This window comes from Petaurus breviceps, unplaced genomic scaffold (assembly GCF_028583685.1).
Source record: "Petaurus breviceps papuanus isolate PSGF00001 unplaced genomic scaffold, PetGlider_PUasm1.0 91023, whole genome shotgun sequence".
NCBI lineage: Eukaryota > Metazoa > Chordata > Mammalia > Diprotodontia > Petauridae > Petaurus > Petaurus breviceps.
Window position 1 is genome coordinate 5261619 of NW_027187398.1, and position 21080 is coordinate 5282698.

Below are 21080 nucleotides of genomic sequence, written 5' to 3' on the forward strand. Positions count from 1 at the left end.
TTCAGAGTTAAAGGGATTGTCTTTTCTTCTTGAGTACATAATTCACTTGATGTTTTGTGTTTCTTGTTCACTTTTCTGTGTGTGTTTTTTAAAATGGTGATTTTATTTAGTCTTTCACATTGTGGCTCTCCTCAGTGCTCACATAGACACCTGTGGCATTTTTTTTTAAACTGGAAAACTTTTTATTGATGGAGGAGCGGGATAGCTGGATGCAGTTTAGATGATAACCAGTTTTGTTGGCAACATCCAAAGCATCATAATCTAGAGCAAGGTGGACCTAGACCTTCTTCTCTCCATCAGGCTGGATCAGTGTGTTGACCTTGGCCACTTGATGTCATAGAGCTTTTTATTGCCTACTTGTTTGTTTGCCTTGAGGTCCTCAATCATCTTAGTAAAAGACTCTGGTCACAGGAAACTTAATAATGACATAGTGATCAAGCTTGTTTCTCTGAGGAACACTTTTCCAAGGATATTTAGACTACCTTTTAAGTCTTAGTGTCACCAGAAGGTGGGTAATATTCAGATCTTCTTTTTGTGGCTGTGGATGGATGGGCACCCTTCAGCACTGCCTTCTTGGCCTTTAAGACCTTGGACTTAACTATCTTGAGGAGGATGGCTTTTTCCTTCTTTGTCTGTGGCAGCATTGTGGGGGAAAGGCTGGCTTTACTTTTTTTTTTCTTTTTGGAGGGCAATCGGGGTTAAGTGACTTGCCCAAGGTCACAGGCTGGTTTTTGTGTTAAGTGTCTGAGGCTGGATTTGAACTCAGGTCCTCCTGACTCCAGGGCTGGTGCTCTATTCACTGCGCCACCTAGCTGCCCCTGGCTTTACTTTTATTGAACAGATTTTTTTTTCTTTATTTACCTGTAATTTTTCCCTACCTTCTTCCAGAGAGCAGTCCCAAGACTTTTAAAAAGAAAAAAAGAAAATGAGGAAGAGAAAAATCAGATCAGTATATTGAAAAAAAAAAAACTGAAAATAGATGCTTTGTTCCACACTTGTGAACCCCTTCCCCCCTCATCTCTGCAAAGAAGGTTGGAGGATGCAGATGTCTTCACATATCTCTTCTTTGGGATCACACTTGTTCTTTGTTAATTTTTTCAACATTCATTTAAGATTGTGGCTTTTTCCATGTAGATTGTTTGTCATTTTGTATATTTTCTTCCCTCTGCTTCTCTCTACTTCACTTTTCATCAGTTCATATAAGACTTCCCTTGCTTTTCTGTATTCATCATATTTGTTGTTTCTTCCAGTGCATTAATGTTCTGTTATATCCATGTATCACTATTTGTCTAGCCATCCCCTAATTGATGGGCGATGCTTTTTTAATTTTTTGCTGCCATAAATATTTTGGTGTGTAAGGAACTTTTTTTATTACTGTCTTTTTGAAAAATCAGTCCCTTTTTATTGGTGACATCTTTGGGGTATAAACCAAGCAATGGAATATTTGAGTGAAAACATATGGACGTTTTGGCCAAATTTTTATTTTTAAATTCTTAATTGATTTGTGGTATTCTTTTATATAGCTGTTAAAAATTTAAAGTTCTTTTGCAGACTTTTTTTTCACATCTTTTGACCTTATCTACTGGGAAATGGCTTTTGGTCTTATACTTCCATTGCCTGATGTTTCTTATTTATAATTAAAAAAAAGAGAGATCGAAATGTGTATTTGGGGCTTTATAAAGCTTAAATTACAGTGCTTTCTAGATTCTATACTCTAATGTTTGTTATTTTAATTTTTAAACTAAACAGTGGTACAGTGTAGTATGGAGGTAAGGCTGTCTGAAGAGCTAGCTATTCTCTAAACATTGCTCTTATCCAAAGGTGTGAGTAATGCTTTGGGAATATTTTAGTAATTACTAAATAGTTTCTTTCAAATTCAGTGAAGTATGTTTAGAGCCAGATAGATGAAAGGAATTTCATGCATCATTTCATTTTGATTAACCACTAAGTTTACAGGTCAAAGAAATCATGGGTACAGGATAGCTTGCAGTATATTTTGTCTTTTTATTCTTGTTGGTTGACAAAGTTCATTACATAAGTTGACATAGTTTATAGTTTTTAGGAACACCAAATTTTCAAAGAGTTACCTGTTCTTCATCAAGGAGTTTCTGGGTAAGAGAGCTAAAGTAATCTTCATCAAGTCAGTGATTTGAATGCCCCTTCAACCCACGAGAGAGGAAATTTGGACAAGAATGGTTTGGGATTTCTCTTTAATGGGATAAAGGTAGGTTAATTGTCATTTGAGATGTACTGCTGATTGTTTTCATAATACCATAGTACCTGTAGTAAACAATACTGTGATATTTAAAAAAAATTTTTTTTAAGATTTTGAGTTCCAGACATTTTTCTCCTTCCCTTTCTTATTCCTTCTCCAAGATAGCATGCAATCTGATAGAGGCTATACATGTACAATCACAATTTTATGATAGTTTAAGAAACTTGAAGTATATGCTCTTAGTTTTAAGAGATTTGATGTCTTCATCAAAGGATAATTATCTTAACTCTTGCCTATAAACTTTTAAATTTTGTGGACTTTATTCTTGTCTAGAGATGCCCTTTTTTGCCTCCATTTAAAACAAATAAGAACATATGTTTAGAGAGGAGCTCCTGAATTCATATATGGTTCTTCAAAGATCTCATAGCCTTCCATAATCCAACAGATATGAGATAATCTTCTTCAGACTCAAAATCTTACCATATTTTATTTCTTAAATAGGTTTTTTTCCTATATACATCTCCTAGTAGTCATATCTACGTAAATCAAAAACGTTCATCATGTAATTCGGCATTCAGATCTGTGAATCATAGTGTAATTTTACAGTTTACTCCTCGAACATTTTAAAACAAGATTTATAGACTGTTGCACAAATTGTTTTCCAGTTACCACCAAACAGGTTTAGACTTATGTAATTGTGGAGCCTTGTAAGTATTTTTTTGGGTTTATCAGATTTCCACACCCAAAGGAGGATATCTCATTTAGTAGCTAGTGATCTTTAAAATGTAGATCAATGTTCAGCTTAGGGATAAAGAAAAGTTGGAAAATCTCTGCATTTCTTAAGTCCTTTTTCTTTTATATTTATTATTACCCCATACCTTTACTGATTCATTTCTTTCAGTTGTGTATAAATTTTGTTAAGGCTGTATATAGATAAATTGTCACTAATCTTGGTGGTGTAATCAAACTGGAAATTCAACTAGTTAAGTTTTCTTTTTCCTTGGCTAGTCCATCAACTTACTCAGAATCTCGGAAGGATCAAATAATCTTTTGTCTATGACTTATTGACTGAAAAGGAGGACTAATAGAATGACATCCCTGGCAGTGAAGCATGTTTGTATAGGAGTAGACCAAGACAGGTTCTATTTTACTAAATCTAGGAAGGAATGAGGAAGATGAATGAAACCTAAACCATCTACCATCCTTGCAAGATAAAGGACAAGTACTTTAGGTTTGGTGGAGTAGGGGAAGCACAGAGTATCATAACAGATGCAGTAGGACAGGACCCTAAAATCAGTATAGTTTTTTAGCTTCAGAAACCATACTAATTTCCCCTTTCTCTGAGAAAAAGCTTTTTAAAACTCTTTTAAGGGTTGGAAGTTCTTATAATGGGACAGATTTGCTCCTGTAATCTACATCAGTGGGGAAAAAATTGATTCAAAGTTATTTTTGTCAGACTTTAAACTCATTTTGCCTAGACTTTCCCTGACCTCAACTGTTTCACTGTTCCCCCTATATAGTATGTGCTCATTACTCCACTCATTTTGGTACTTAATTGTTTACTATCTTATGTTGTTAAATGATTTTCTGTGTATAGATCTTGTTCCTTCAGTAAGATTGTAAGAAGGCATTTTGAGGGCAGGGATCATGTTCCAATACTTGTTTTCTTTTTCCTAATAGGACTTAGCAGAAGGTTGAACACAGAGTGAATGTTTAATATACTAATTGGATAAGTCAGTTTTTAGCAATGGGGGATAATTCAGAAAGAAAGAAAAAGTAAGATGATTACCTTATGTGTAAAGTTTGACGTTTTAGAGTTATTTGGAACTGGTGTGTTTAAACAGATATAGATTATGTATGTATGCATGTTTTTGCGTATATATATATGTGTGTATAAATATATGTATTTGTTACACACATTTGTTAAACTTCTAAAGCTTTGAGGGTTGCCACTTTTATATTTGGAACAATTTGTGGGACTGAATGTCCTGCCAGAGTGTCTGGTACTGTAACGTACTTTTATTTTCAGCACTTAATTTTAGTGTTTATTTTAATATAGCTTAGCATTTAATATTTTGAGTACTATTACTAATATTTTATCAGATATTTTCTCTTATGATTTAAGATTTGTTCAATTGTATTAAATTAACATGGACATGACATTTCTAGTAGAATACATTTCTGATTTTTAAAAATGGAAGTCAAAGGAGAAAAATGGATTTATTTAACTGAAATTTACTTTATGGAAAACTTAACTGTGCTGAGTCTGAGTCACTAAGTGGATTATGATAATAAAAACATCTGAGATTTATGTAGCACTTTAAAGTGGGCAAAATGCTTTACATACATTATTTCATTTGAGCTTTACAACAATTCTGTGAAGTAGATACTGTAAGTATAATAATAGCTAGCATTTATACATATGTTATTACATGTTATTTCATTTTACAGGTGAGGCCCCTGAAGCTCTGAAAGGTTAAGTGATTTCCCATAGCTAATAAGTAGCAGGACACACACCAGACACTTGGCCCACACTATGCCTCTATTCATTATGCCCTGCTTCTTTTTCATGGATGCTCACAGATATTTCCTTTTTTTTCCCCCCTACCACTTAAGAGCATTTTATTTTTTCCCAATTACATGTAAAGCTAATTTTCAGTACTAACTTATAAGATTTTGAGTTCCAAATTTTTTTCCTCCCTCCTTCCCTTCCTCCCTCCCCAAGATGGCAAGCAATCTGATATAGGCTGTACATGTACAGTCATATTAAACCTATTTCCGCATTAGTCATGTTCATAGATATTTTCTTGAAGAGCTAGAGAACATTAAAAATTTGAGAATAAATTGAAAAGAAAATTGAGAGTAAAGCAGATTGAGGCAGCTAGATGGTGCAGTGGATTAGAGTACTGTCCCTGGAGTCAGGAAGACCTGAGTTAAAATCTGGCCTCTGACATGTACTAACTGTGTGACCCTGGGCAAGTCACTTAACCCCAACTGCCTCAGGGGAAAAAAATAGAATAAAGGAGATTACCTAGCATTTTCAGGGTATAAAATAAAGGGTATATTGGTATATATCTGGTATACATTATGTATATATATATAATGTATATATATCTGGTATACATTATGTACCATTGAAACTTGCAAAGCTGAGAATTTAGTTTGTAATTTTTTACACATTTATCTCTTTTACCACTATAGTTTCTGCTCATTAAATCTGAGGAGAGAGTTCCATTGTTGCTGATCTGACTTAAGTTGTCATGACAAAAAATGATTAGTTTTCACTGGTAGTTGCATGACTGCTTTAACCACAATATTAGATCATTAGCTCTGAGTTGTGGTCACTGCTTCAGGAATGTAGGCTTTCCCCCCTCATTCCTGCTATAGGATTTTATAGTTTATCATTGTTAAACACTGGACTTTTAGACTATCCCAGAAGCTCTGTTATTCATGGAGCTATTAGTTATTGTTACTGGCTTATACATTATTTAGATTACATGCCCAGTGGGAACACTCTTAATTTTTTTGTATTTTGTTTAATACAAAATGTATTATATAGTGCTTTGATGTTTGTTAAAAGTTATCAGCATCGTCCCTGCCTTGAGCAGTCCTTCCTAAGGATCCGGTTAGATAAGTGTGTGGGATTGGTTCATGACAGTTTTTCATGTTGCTCTTCCTCCCACCTAGAAACATTTTTTGAACTAAAATTGCATTCTCCCATCTGTATGTAATGGGAGTTGGAGAGGGCCCAATCTTTTGAGCACCGTGGACAGCGACACTGAGCTCTTCCTGATCCTGGTGATTTAATGCTCAATTAAGAGAGACTGTTGTCCTCTACAAGGAGTGTTCACTCAGCAAGAACTAAGATTCCTTTGATTATAGTAACAAGTAAGATTTCTATTTTCAGTACATCTCTTGTCTGTCATTGTGTATAAACTGAAATGGATTTGTTGTGCTTATATGACAGATACTGTGATCTATTTTTAAATCCTACCTGCCTTCCTTTTAAAAAATTAGGTTACATTATAAAACTTAAGCACAGTTGGCAAAACAGGTGGGCATAATGGCCTCTTACTCTCCTGTTTCAGCAAGTTTGGGAGGAAATAACTGTTGAATTCTCCTGCTTGAATTCTCCTTTGGTAGCTTTTTCATCAGTCCATGGCCATATTTCAATTCTTGATCAAGTGTAGTAAAAACTGTAGCATCTGGCTTAGCCCATTTAACCTCAGGCATTTTTGAAGGAAATTTCTACCTTTTTTTTTCCTTCTGCATTTAAGGATTATTTGGTACTGTTAAAAAGTGCTGCTATGATAATGAGAACACAACCACATTCCTCCATCACATAAAGAAGCTGCTTACATAGTCTTCAAGTCTTCAGACTCATTTCCAATTTCTGTTGTTTACTATAGGGGCAAGTCCTCTCACTGTCCAGAACTTTGGGTTTGCTTTCTTTAAATAGTAGCCAGTAGTGTTTATACAAGGGAGAGGAGACTACTACACATATGTGCCCTGGAAGTTTTTTGTTTTAGCCTTTCGACCACATTAGCATTTTAAGCAGGTTTGTTGGCACTATATACTAGACAGAAGATCACCAGCAGGGATAAGGCATCCTGTCTAACTTGGATTCTGCCCTGAGGATTCACAGTCTGTTTTCTTTTCAGTTCTCTGTTGCACAAAGTACCTTATCAGAACTCCACAAATTAGTTAGTAGAACAAACTGAGCTTGATTTACATTTTGAATAAACTTGGTAACTGATAAGCACATTTGTGCTGAATAGTCTAGTGAGTACAGGGCCTCTCTTTACTCACGATTAGTTTTCTGACTAGTGTCATTGCTTGGGATACCAGTAAAAGTGTTGCAAAGTTGAATCTTGATCACAAATTTAGATGGTAATTTGATTATATCTTTTGCTTTTTCATAATGACAAAGGAGCCTCATTAAAATAGGTTTATTCTGTTTATCAAATATTGAGTTGACATAAATTATAGCTAATTCATTGACAAAATTGAAATACAAAAAGCTGTCAATAGACCAGGGTAAAAGCTGAATCTAATAAGGTGAAATTTAATAGGAATAAATATAAAATTTTTCACTTCGATTCAGAAGTCAGGTACACAAACACAGATTTGAATTGCTATGGCCAGACAATAGTTCTTTGTAAAAAGTACCTGGTAGTTTTAGTGGACTGCCATGTAGATCTGAATCAGTACTGTGTCATAAGAGTTCCCCTTTTAGCACTCCTCATTGCCCCCCCATATCCTTATGAAAACCTTTTGTGATCTTGGACTGAATGGTAGTATAGGGCTCAGGATGAGGGAGACGAATTATGTTATAGTTCAGATATACTGTGCTCAGATCATGTCTAATTCTCTGCCATCTTTTAAAATAAACATTGGCAAAATGGCCTGCTTGCAAAAAGAGGGTTATCAGCATAACAAGTGGACTTGAAACTTTGACATACCAGGGTTAGTTGTAGGCATCAGTGATCTTTAGCTAGAAGAAGCTATCTTCATTATTTATTTATTTATTTTTTCTTTAAATTTTTTTAATGCTTTATTAACTTCTGATTTACATCATTCCTTTCCGCCAGATTTTGAGTTACAAATTTTCTCCCTGTTTTTCCCCCACCCATCCCCCCAAAACAGCAGTCCCACAGGATATCCCCACCTCCAATCTGCTCTCTCCCATATTTTCTCCCATACCCGTTTCAACTTTTCCAGTGGATCTCTATGCCTCAGTGCCTGCATATCTTTTTTTTTCTTAATAACATGTAAGATGGTATTAATAATAGTATATATATATATATATATATACACACACACACACACACACATATATATACATATATTTGAATATTTGATTTTAAAACTTTCAATTCCAGATTCATTCCCTTCCCCCCCTGCCACCCACCCCCACTGGGGAGACAAGCAGTTCAGTATAGGTTGTACATGTGCGGCTAATGCAAAACAGTAACATAGTAGATGTATTGTAAAAGACTGACTATATTTCCCTCCCTCCTATCCCACCTCCCACTTGTTCTGTTCTCTACTTTGATCCTGTCCCTTTTCAAAAGTGGGTGCTTCCAACTTCCCTCTCCCCCCAGCCTGCCCTCCCTTCCATCATTCCCCTCACATCCCCTTCCCCCCCTATTCTCCTGGAGGGTGAGATCCCCTATTTAGTGTGTATTTCCCTCCCTCCTCAAGCCAGATTCAATAGGAATAAGGTTGACCCATTCCCTTTTGCCTTCCTATTCTTCCCCTCCATTGTAACCATTTTCCCTTGCCTCTTCTGTATGAGATAGTTGCCCCACTCTGTCTCTCCCCATCTCCTCTCATTATATTCCTCTCACCTCTTAATTTCACCTTTTAAGTATCATCCCTTCCTGTTAAATTGGTCCCGTGCCCTCTATCTATGTATACCTGTAAACATATATACACACATTCACATATGTATTCATATGCCCGCATACCCTCATATAAAGACATATATATATTTCTAATCCCTTCAACTACTGAGAAAAGTTTCATAAGTTACAATTATTGTTTTTCCATGTAGGAATGTTAATAGTTCAACTTTGGCCAGGTGGCTCAGCAAGCAAGAGCACCGGCCCCAATGCCAGGACGACCCGGATCAAATCCGGGCCCAGACACTCAGCACCACACCCAGAAACAACAACTGGCCGTGTAACCCCGAGCAAGCCACTCAACCCCGATTGCTTTAAAAAAAATAGTTCAACTTTGATAAGTTCCTTATGATTTCTTTTCCCTGTTTACCTTCTCATGCTTCTCTTGCTTCTTGTATCTGAATGTCAAATTTTCTATTCAACTCTGGTTTTTTCAGCAAGAATGCTTGAAAGTCCTGTATTCCACTGAATGACCATATTTTCCCCTGAAACATGATACTCAGTTTTGCTGGGTAGGTGACTCTTGGTTTTAATCCCAGCTCCCTTGACCTCCGGAATATCACATTCCAGGCCCTTCGATCCCTCAGTGTAGAAGCTGCCAGATCCTGGGTTATCCTGATTGTGTTTCCACAATATTCAAATTGTTTCTTCCTGGCTGCTTGTAATATTCTCTCCTTAATCTGGGAATTCTGGGACCTGGCTATAATATTCCTAGGAGTTTTCTTTTTGGGATCTTTTTCAGGAGGTGATTGGTGGATTCTTTCAACCTCTATTTTGCCCTCTCATTCTAAAACATCAGGGCAGTTTTCTTTGAGAACTTCCTGGAGGATGCTTTCCAGGCTCTTACTTTGGTCATGGCTCTCAGACAGTCCAATAATTTTTAAATTATCTCTCCTGGATCTATTTTCCAGGTCAGTGGTTTTTCCCATGAGAGATTTCACATTGCCTTCTATTCTTTCATTTGTTTGGATCTGTTTTAACAGCATCTTGATTTCTCATAAAGTCATTAGCTTCCATTTGCTCCAATCTAATTCTGAAGCAATGATTCTCCTCAGTGAGCTTTGAGATTCTTTTTCCGTCTGGCAAATTCGACTTTTTAAGGCATTCTTCTCCTCATTGCCTTTTTGAGCCTCCTTTGCCATTTGAGTCAGTCTGTTTTTTAAGGTATTATTTTCTTCAGTCAGGCTGTTGACTCTCATTTCATAATTTTCTTGCATTGTTCTCATTTCTCTTCCCAATTTTTCCTCCACTTCTCTTATCTGCTTCTTAAGGTCCTCTATGGCCTGTAACCAGTTTGTATTTTCCTTTGAAGCTTTTGGTGCAGGAGTTCTGACTTCACTGATTTCCTCCTGTTCCATGCCTTGCTCCTTCTTATCCCCAAAATAAGAGTGTAATGTTGGGATCTTCTGTCTGCTTTGTTTCCTTTGCCTGCTCATTTTGCCACTCAATGATTTGGCTTTTGGGCTTTTTGCCACAGTAGGACTCTGCCACCAGACAGGGGAGTTTTCGGCCCAAACGCTGGGGTTTTCTCAGCTGCCTGAGGTATTAGATGGGTGCCCTCTCTGAGGTCTCCACCCGCTCTGGCAAGCTGGACACACACCCCAGGACCTCCACCCTAGACTGCAATCCAGATCCAAGCAGGTTAAAGCAAGAGCGATTACCCCGAAGAATGGTGCTGGGTCCCCCTACACTCTGCAGGCCAGGAGCTGAAGCCGCCACGTGGTGCTGGCAGGCTGTGCCGGCGTCTCAGAGGTTTGTCGCCCCAGGGGTAAAAGCCACGCACTCCCACTTACTGGGTCCCAAAGTCCAAGCTTCACTGGCCTCTCACCTTGTCCTTCGCATCTATATATTGATAAATTTGGAAACGGCCACAGCTGCTGCTGATCTGGAGTCCCTCTGGCTGGTGGCTGGTCAGGCCCGCCCTGGGGCTAAAGCCTCGGCGGTGCTGGGCTCGGCTCCCAGAGCTTTGCGCTGGCCGATTCCTGCCGGCCTGCCGGGCTGTTCTCAGCGGGAGGTTAGCTTCTCTGTGTCATTTTGTGGGTTCTGGAGCTCCAAAGTTTGTTTGGAGTCCCCTTTTTACATGGATTGGGGAGAGTGGAAGCCGGAGCCAAGGGAGGGTCGTGCTTCTACTCCACCATCTTGGTTCCGCCCCTATCTTCATTATTTAAAAATCTGTCTTGTGGTAAAATGACTAGGCTTCTATTACTTGTCCTCAGAAGTCAGAACTAGGATAAATGAGTAGAAATGACAATTAAAATGATCTGAAAGGAGAATGGGCTGCATTAGGAGGGCAGTAACTTGTCCCTCTTTGGAAGTTTTAAGATAAAGAGGCTGGTTGTCAACTATCCTAGCTACCTAGTTTCTTCTTTCACATAGCTCACCACCCTATATAGCTGGACTATTACAATAGCTTCTTAACCTTATCTAGTACCTCCTCCTCAATTTATCCTCTACACAGTTGCAAAAATAATAGGCCTAAAGCACAACTCTGATCATGTCAGCTCCTTTGCTTTTTATTGGAGGATTGAATACAGAACCCTCAGACTGTTATTTTGAGCCCTCCATTGTGGCTCCAACCTACCTTTCCAGAATTATTAATGCTCATTCATGCACTCTTCCAGACTAACTGGCCTATCTTGCTGTTCTCAGCAACTCAGCATTTCATCTGCTATTTTTCTGTCTTACAGTTTTTCTGTGCATGGATGTTGTTTAAAGTGATTGCAAAAAGTTTTTTAGATCAACCACATTATGTGGTAGTTTCTCTTTGTACGTATGTGAAGAAAGCCATTTGCTACCTACTTCAGATTGAGCTCTACATCCATGATTTTGTGATATCCTAACCCTGACCTCTTTTGCTCTATTCTTCTGTTTACACATTCATTGTATTACTTCTCTGTGTATATGCTACATCTCTGAGAGGAATGTAAGCTCCTTCAGGGCACAGATTGGTTTCCTTTTGTTTCCTAGGCCTAAAAAAGTATTTTGCACATAATCAGAACCTTATTAAATGTTGAATTTAAGATATTAGATTCTGGCATGGATTAGAGTTGATGAATTTTAACCTTGTCATCGAAGTCATAGTCATAGAAGAAGTTCTAGGGGTGAAAAAGCACTTAAAAAAATTCCCTTGATAAGGGGACCAGTGATGGCAATTTCATCTGTGCTCCAACAAGATAGTGACTGTGCTTTTTATAACAGTTTTTAGAAGTACCAGGAATGGGCCTCTAAACTGCAGTGGATTATTCTGCTGTATTAGTATTCTGCTCTATTACATTGGTAAAGAACTTGTTTCTTATAGAAATTCCTGCCCACATCTAAGTTTGATTTCTGAGAATGTCTAGATGTTCCCATGTGACAGTGTTTCTTAGGAGGTGTGGGAAAATTAACCCTCACTTTGGTCTTCTTGTGTATTGATGTCAATTTTCTAACTGGTTAAGTACTACATGTTGATTTTACCATTGAGATTTGAAATGACAAGAATTAATTTTAGTATTTTAAGTTTAAATTTTGTGTTTCATGGGAAGATCAAGGTAGGTATTAAGCTTTGAAGAGTACTGATAAAAAGGGGGTAAACTGAATTGCAGACCTTTTATAAAATCAAATTTTATTTTCAAATAAAGATCTAAAATAGAACTAGTATCTGGTTTCATGAAAAAACCCAATAAAATGGACAAACTATTGCTTAATTTGATTAAAAAAAGAAAGAAGAAAACCAAATTACTACCATCAGAAAATGAAAAGGGTGAATTCACCACCAATGAAGATGAAATTAAAGCAATTATTGGGAGCTATTTTGTCCAATTTTATGCCAATAAATCTAACAATATAAGTGAAATGGATGAATATTTACAAAAATATAAATTTCCCAGATTAACAGAAGAGAAAATAAAGTACTTTAACCCTATCCTAGAAAAAGAAATTGAACAAGCCATCACTGAGCTCCCTAAGAAAAAATACCCAGGGCCAGATGAATTCACAAGTGAATTCTACTAAACATTTAAAGAACAATTAATTCCAATACTATATAAACTATTTTGAAAAATAGGCAAAAGAGGACTCCTACCAAATTCCTTTTATGATACAAATTTGTGCTGATACCTAAGCTAGGAAGTACAGAAATGGAGAAAGAAAGCTATAGACCAATTTCTCTAATGAATATTGATGCAAAATTTTAAAGTAAAACACTAACAAGGAGATTACAACAATATATCACAAAGATTATATGCTATGACCAGATGGGATTTATACCCTGAATCTGCATGACTAGATCAACATTAGGAAAATTATCAGCATAATTAACATCAGTAACAAAACCAACAAGAATCATGGTTATTTCAATAGATGCAGAAAAAGCTTTAGATAAAATACAACACTCATTGCTATTAAAAATACTAGAAAGCATAGAAATAAATGACACTTTCCTTAAAATTAGTAGTATCTATCTCAAATCATCAGCAAGCATTATTTGTATTAGGGATAAGCTAGAAGCTTTCCTCATGATCAGGGGTGAAGCAAGAATGTCCATTATCACCACTATTATTCAGATTGTACTAGAAATGCTAGCTATAGCAATAAGAAAAGAAAGAGAAATTTATGGAATTAGAATAGGTAGTAAGGGGAAACAAAATTATCACTCTTTGCACTATAGAATGCAAGACAATCAACAAAAAGCCTAGCTAAAATAATTAACGACTTTAGAAAAGTTGCATGATATAAAATAAACCCACATAAATAAATCATCAGTAAATTTCTGTATATTAGCAATAAAGTCCAGTAGGAAGAGATAGAGAAATTTTTTTTTTTTGCTTTTTTTGGGAGGGCAGTTGGGGGTAAGTGACTTGCCCAAGGTTACACGGCTAGTTTTTATGTTAAGTGTCTGAGGCCGGATTTGAACTCAGGTCCTCCTGACTCTATTCACTGCTACACATAGCTGCCCTGAGAGATTCTATTTAAAATAACTATAGAGAATATAAAATACTTGGGTGTCTACCCGCCAAGGTAAACCCAGGAACCATAACTATGTGAAAACAAATTATAAACCTCTTTTAATACAAATTAAATCTTATCTAAATGATTGCAAAAATATTACTTGCTTATGAGTAGGATGAGCCAATATAGTAATAAAAATGGCAATTCTACCTTCATTTATTCAGTGGCATATCAAGCTACAAAAAAATTATGTTACAGAGTTGGAAAAACTGATAGCAGAGTTCATCTGGAAGAATAAAAGATCAAGAATATCTAGGGATTAATGAAAAAAAAATGTGAAGGAAGGTGGCTTACCCTTACTAGATCTCAAATTGTATTACAAAGCATTAATCACCAAAATGATCTGGTACTGGCCAAGAAATAAGGTAATGAATCAGTGGAATAGATAAGGTACACAACAAATCAGTGTGAGCATAGTAATCTAGTGTTTGATAAATGCAAAGATCCAAGCTTTTAAGTTGACAAAAACTACTGGAAAAACTGGAACGCAGTGTGGCAGAAACTAGGTATAGACCAAAACTTCACACTGTATACCAAGATAAGGTCAAAATGGGGACATGGTTTAGACATAAAGGGTGATTCTATAAGCATATTAGGGGACCATGGAATAGTTTATCTGTCATAATCTGTGGATAAGGGAAGAGTTTATGACCAAACAAGTGATAGAGAGCCTTATGAGAGGTAAAATGGACAATTTTGATTATATTAAATTAAAAAGGTTTTGCATAGGGGAGGCCAGGTAGCACAGCGAGTAAGAGCACCGGCCCCAGTGTCGGGATGACCTGGGGGATCGAATTGGGGCTCAGATACTTAGCACCACACCCAGAAATAACTGGCCATGTAACCTTGAGCAAGTTACTTAACCTCAATTGCTTTAAAAAAAAAAAAAAGGTTTTGCATAAACAAAATCAGTGCATTTCAAGATTAGAAGAAAAATAGAAAACTGGGAATTTTTTTTACAGCAATTTCTCAAATATTCAGAATAGACATCAGTTTATAATAATGAGTCATTCCTCAGTTGAAAAATGGTCAAGGGATATAAACAGGCAGTTTTCAGAAGAAGAAATCAAAACTCTCACTAGCCATATGAAAAAAATGCTCTAAATGGCTATTGATTAAAGAAATGCAAATTAAAACAACTTGGAGGTACCACCTCACTCAAACGTATCAGAATGACTAATATGACAGAAAAGGAAAATGACAAATCTTGGAGGGAATGTGAGAATTGGGACACTATTACATTGTTGGTAGGGTTATGAACTGGTCCATTCTGGAGAGGTATTTGGAACTTTTTGTCTGTGTTTTCTTTTGCAACATGGCTTATATGGAAATATATTTTACATGACTGTACATGTATAACCTATATTAAATTGCTTGCAGTCTCAAGGAAGGGAAGGGAGGGAGAAAATTTAGAACTCAATTTAAAAAAATGTAAACAGTTTTTTACATGTAATTGGAAAAAAAAGTTTGAAAAAAACAGGAAAAATGCAGTTGTGGGGGAAAAGGAAAAACCAAACAAAGATCTATTTTTGCTCCCTACCAACCTTCCACCTCATTGAGAAAACAAGAAAAACAAATTTTTAAAAAATAAAATGCACTCTGAATCTATAAGAGTCTCTGATGGAAAGCATGGGCAGCTTTGTTTCATCATGAGTCCTAGAATTTTGGTTGGTTGTTGTGTGTTTCAAAGTTCCCAAGGCTTTCCAAGTTGTTAGTCTTTACAATATTTTTGTTACTGCGTAAATTGCCCTGGGTCTTATTGAAGACCTTTTGAAAGAAGATTACTAAAAGCTATCATGGTCTCAAAAAAAAGGTCATTCCAGTGTATCTTAGTTTCTTTCTTGAAAAATATATCAGCCTGATAGATTAGGTGAGTGTTTTGGACACTATATACCTACAGTTCTGCATAGTTTTTGAAAGTTATACTATTTTTTTAGACAAGATGGAGAATAGTTAATTCAGAACTTATCAAATGATCAGAATAGTTATTAATGTATTCATGTCAACTTGGATAGAGATTACTAGTAGAACAACTTAGGGGTTAGTTCATGGTCCATTTGGTATCTTCCTTAGTTACTAGGGTAAAGACATACTTGACCTGCTTTGTCAAATTTATCAAATGGACTTGGGAGGGATTTCGTAGATGAGACCAGAATCCAAAAGGATCTTGGAGGGAGGGGCTTAAGGATGGGTTTACTCTTACTAAGTTGAAATTTAATATGGATTAACGTATAACTTTATACTAGGTTAAAAAAATCATCTTTCCAAATATAAGATTAGGGAGGAGGCATGGTTAGATAACATTTTGTGTGAAAAAGTGAGTTTTAGTGTAACTGAAAGCTCAAAATGAGACAGTGATGACATGGCACCCAAAATAGCCACACTGAGAGACATGGTGTCTGTAACTACATTCCCCTTGTAGTCTGAACTGATTAGACACATGTGAAATATTTTTGATTTAAGTTCTGGATGCCATTATTTTAGGGTTTAGCATGGACAAGCTAAAGCTTGAAGTTGAATTTAAACATTTATAAAGGTTCCAGGGACAGCAGTAAGTAGTACTGCAGAAGTCTTCAAGTAATTTTCATTCTTTACAATCCATAGGTAAAAATCAGATGGGTGGAGAATACTGTTGTTTGTAGTGGAGAGACCTTTCAGATGGTCCATCAGTATTACTGGACCACCTCTTCATATGAATATGGAACTGGACCTAGAATCAAATAGTAGAAGGAACAGAAAGGGTCAGATTATATTTGAAAAATTATTCAGGGCTTTAGACAAGCTCAAACTTCTCCTTGAAGCAAAAAGATGAGTAAAAAATAATTAAGTTTTTATTGCTACCTTTTGTTTTTATGTCACCTATATTTCCTGCTGTATTCCCTTCGCCTGACCCTCTCCCAGAGAGCCATTATAACAAAACATTTTAAAAGAGGGGAGAAAAGGTTTCAGCAAAATGAGTAAATAAAGAAAAAAAGACTGACATTATAAGCAGTGTTTACACACTCATAGTCTCCAGCCTTTTCATAGGAACTGGGGAGATATTTAATTAAATTTATTTTTGGTTATTATAAGCTTTGTCATTATACTTTCACAGCATTTGGTTTTGAATTTTGTTGTATTTCCATTTCCATTGTTGTAATCATCGTATTTTTCTGGTTTTACTTTGCTTTAGTTCATGTTCTGGTCCTTGCATTCTTCATATTTGTTTTCTTACATTATATTTTTAAGTAATATTTTCAAAATAAATACATTTTATTTTCTTTTTTATGTTACCAAAATTTCCCTTGGTATTTCTTCCCCTTCCCATCCTGGGAGCTATGTCACATAACAAGTAATAATTTTAAGAAAAAAAATCCAGCAAAACTTATTAATACATCAAAATAAAACTTTGTGTTATTATATCTGAAAATACGTGCAGTGTACTATTAGCCATTGGTGTCCCACCTCTACAAAGGTGTGTGGGTGTCTTCTCATTTCCTTTTTGGAGTCATGCTTCTTTATTTGTTTGGGTTTTTTTTTTTTGGTCTTGTTATGTATATCGTTTTCTTGGATTTTTTTACTTTGCATTATCAGTTCATGTAGATCTTTCATGCTTTTCTGTATTCATCACACACATTTCTCATAGCACAGTCATATTCTATTATATTCATTACTTTTACTAAATTCCACAGTCCATGGATATCCTACTGTTTCTAGTTTGTTACTACTACAAAAAGCATTGGTATAAATATTTTGGTGTATATAGTGAGTTTCTTATTAATGGCTTCCTTTGGATATAAGCCTAATAATAGTGAACTCTCTGGATCAAATAGTGTGGACATTTTAGTCACTTTAATTGCCTAACTCAAAATTGCTTTGGAAATGATTATACTGATTTATAGCTCCATTCACCATGTACTAGTGTACCTGCCTATCTTCCCACAGTCTCTTCAGCATTATTTCCATCTTTTATCTTCATAGTCAATTTGTAGGGTGTTAGATAAAACCTTGATTTTTTTATTTGCATTTTTCTAATTGGTGATTTGGAGCATTCTTTTATGGTTGTTACAGTTTTCAATTCTTTTGAGAATTTTTTCACTTTGGTCCTTTGACCTCTTATCTGTTAGGGCAGATACAGTACCACCTACAGCCTGAGTGCCATTGGCCCACAGTCTGGCATGCCAGAGCATTTCTGGGAAGCCCATGAGTTTTCCTCTACATTTTTCCATGCAGCCAGAAGTCCTTTTGGCTAGCTGTAAGCAGCTGGTTGTGCAGGCCTATGTTAGAGAGTGAAAAAGTATATTCTTCACAAGAGTAATCTCCCAGTGTTTTTATAGCTGTGAATCATGGAATTATTAAATCTCTGTGGATTCAGAATTATGGGTCACCTAAAGGTAAGGGCTGAGGCTTGTGGTGGACATTTATCTGTGAATAGGCTTCAAAATATTATCAATGGCAAATTGTGCACATGAAACAAAAACATTTTTAAAAAGACAGGCATAGATATGAGTTAAAGCAGTTCAAGGGATAAATTTGGAGAGCCTGAATACTGTACTGATCCCTGGGTTATGTAAAGAGATCAAAAAGGCCATATGGTGAACCATTTATGAGAAGACATGGATCAGAGCCTTTACTCTTACTTTATAGAGTAAAACTAAAAAAACTAAGCTCCAGAGAGAGGAAATGATTTTCCTTTGGGATAAAACATGTGTTGGTGATTGCATTGTTTGTATGATAAAGAAAGGCCTCCTGGAAGAAATGGACTCTACAGCAAAACCTCAAAAACTCAGCAACAATCTTATTAGTTATGTCTGGTACTTGGTTATAGAAAGATGCTTATTGTAATAGTGCCCATATAAGTAGGAGTGTTCCAGTGGCTTCAAGAAAGAAATTAAGTATAATAGTCCATGGCCACCCAATTCTTCAAAAATGGAAGTTGCATGGTTTTGAATTTTTTCATGAAGTATAAATCTCTTTGGTACATCTTTAATTAACTTTATATTGAGAAGGAGGAAGCATAATTTGCTTCCAAAATGTGTGGTATTGTTCATCTTTTTGAAAAAGTGCTGTCAGGAAAGGAAGAGGAGCTGCTTAATATAGTATTTTAAAGCTTACAAGCTTCAACCTATGTGTTTAACACATCAACAAACATGAAAGGGTTATTATATGCAAAGCACGGGCTGTAAAGGCCAAAAAATGGAGCTCACCTTCTGCTGCGGAATGGTTAAATAAAATTTTGCCCCTTACTGTAATGGGGACATTGTAATGCAGTTAGGACCCAGCACATGAGAACTGTACAGCAAAGGAGCCTGGAACCACCATTATTGAATAACACACAAAGTGAAATGAGGAGAACCACACTAAATGGTCATGTGAGAGAGAAAATAAACAATGAGAAAAATCCTGATGGACAGTTAAGGGGGGAAGGGGCGGGGCAGATTAGAAAATTGATATATTTAAATGTAATTGGTTAATTAGCTTTGTCAGTTGAAATGATCACTGATGTTTAAAAAAACACTTAAAAGATTTCAGCAAGGGGGCAGCTAGATAGTGCAGTGAATAGAGCACTGGCCCTGAAGTCAGGAGGATCTGAGTTCAAATGCGGACTCAGACACTTAACATACTAGCCGTGTGACTTTGGGCAAGTCACTTAACCCCAGTTGTCCTCCAAGAAAAAAAAAAGCAAAAAAAAGATTTCAGCAATACCCACACCACCTGATGTGTCCTAAATGAACCATATATTCTTTTCTACTTTAGGAATTCACAGATGTGAAATTTAGCACTATATTTAAACTACTGTTCAGGATTATTTGTCTGAATACTGACAGGATTTTTCTTTCAGTGTTACTTGATAGATTTGATATACACTACATAGTATAACATTCTTGTTACAACATAGTGTATGTTTTCCTGCAGAAAAGTTGAGCATTAAGTAGCTGGTATTCCTTACGGTACTTTTTTTTTTTTTTGCATCTAGGGAAACTGTTGCACTTTGCCAGGTTAATCCAAACCAACTCTGGTTTAGCATATACTCTTTCTGTTAGGTATTCTTTAACTTGAAAATTGATGATCTCTAAGGTCTGAATTCTATCAGCTCCAGAATCCTATGATTTCTATAATTTCCTCATTTGTCTACAAAAACAAGTCTCATTTCTGCATTGCTGTCTTTATATAGCTCCAGTTTATAGCCACTGTGACCAACACACTGCTTACCTGGGATTTTCCATATACAAAGGAGGGCTCCTGAGCATACCAGAGCTTTCACTGCAAGTGAGTGGGCATATACTAACTTGTTCATTGTTAATTCTAAGGCTATTTTGGTTTTACCTTGGGTATGGATGTAATTTTTGCTTCCTATGTTCCCCTCCTGTCCTAAGCCAGGTGACAGGATCTTTATGAATTATGATTGAAGTATGAGAAGAGGTGATATGCCTAAAATCACATAGTGAAAGATTAGTCTTTGTCAAATCTATGTCCTCAAGCCCATTTATCTGATGAATTTCATAGGGTTTAAGATTAGCAGAGGAAGGTAAAGATTTATATGTAAAGCAGATTAGAATACCTTACATGAAATCATGGGGTATAATAGTCTTTATAGGTTCTTTCCTGGAAAAGTTTTGTCTTTTAAGCTGAGTAAAATGTCTATACTCTACATAATATGTAGACTAAGTGGGTCTCAGAAAATTATTGTATTCAGTAAAAAAAAAAAAAAAACAACCAAACAAACAAATGCATGGTATAGTTTAATATTGACTTAGGAAAAAGTAGTTCTTTTTTCTAAAAGACTTTTCTTTTTTTTCCTCAATTACATGTACAAGTTTTTAAATATAAGTTTTTTTTAAATTTTGAATTACAAATTATCTTCCTCCCTTTCCTTCCTTGAGAAGGCAGGTACTTTTATATAGATTATACATGTGCATTCATGCAAAACATATTTCCATATTATGTTGCAAAAGAAAACACACACAAAAAACCCCAAGAAGAATAAAGTAAAACTAGTATGTTTTGATCTGCATTCAGACTCCTTATCAGTTCTTTCTCTGGAGGTAGATAGCATTTTTCATCATGAGTTCTTTGAAATTTTCGTATATCACTGTATTTCTGAGAATAGCTAAGACATTCACAATTCATTGTACAATATTGTTACTGTGCACAGTGTTCTCCTGCTTCTGCTCACTTCTTTAACATCAGTTCATTTAAGTCTTTCAGGTTTTTCTGAAAGCATCTTGCTGTCATTCTTATAGCACAAAAGTATTCCATCACAATCATATACCACAATTTGCTTAGCCATTCCTCAGCTGGCAGGTATGCCCTTATTGTCCAATTCTTACCTACTACAGAAAGAGCTTTTAGAAATATTTTTGTAAAAGGTCCTTTTTCTTTCTTTTTAAAAATCTCTTTTGGATACAGACCCAGTAATAACTGTTGCTGAGTCAAAGAGTAGGTACAATTTTGTAGCCCTTTGGACGTAGTTTCAAATTGCTATCCAGAAT

The 21080-nt window shown here is 35.9% G+C and overlaps 1 protein-coding gene across 2 annotated transcripts in view; it reads left to right on the plus strand.

Moving 5' to 3' along the window:
* The window catches only part of DUSP14 (dual specificity phosphatase 14), a 33095-nt gene that overhangs the window by 9548 nt on the left and 2467 nt on the right, over positions 1-21080 (plus strand). The window contains exon 2 of one of the 2 annotated variants that reach the window (XM_069078127.1): positions 19763-19857. The exons of the other annotated variant lie outside the window; for it this stretch is intronic. The gene's annotated coding sequence lies outside the window, so the exon portion shown is untranslated. The remainder of the gene's footprint in view (positions 1-19762; positions 19858-21080) is intronic. 2 annotated transcript variants of the gene reach the window in all.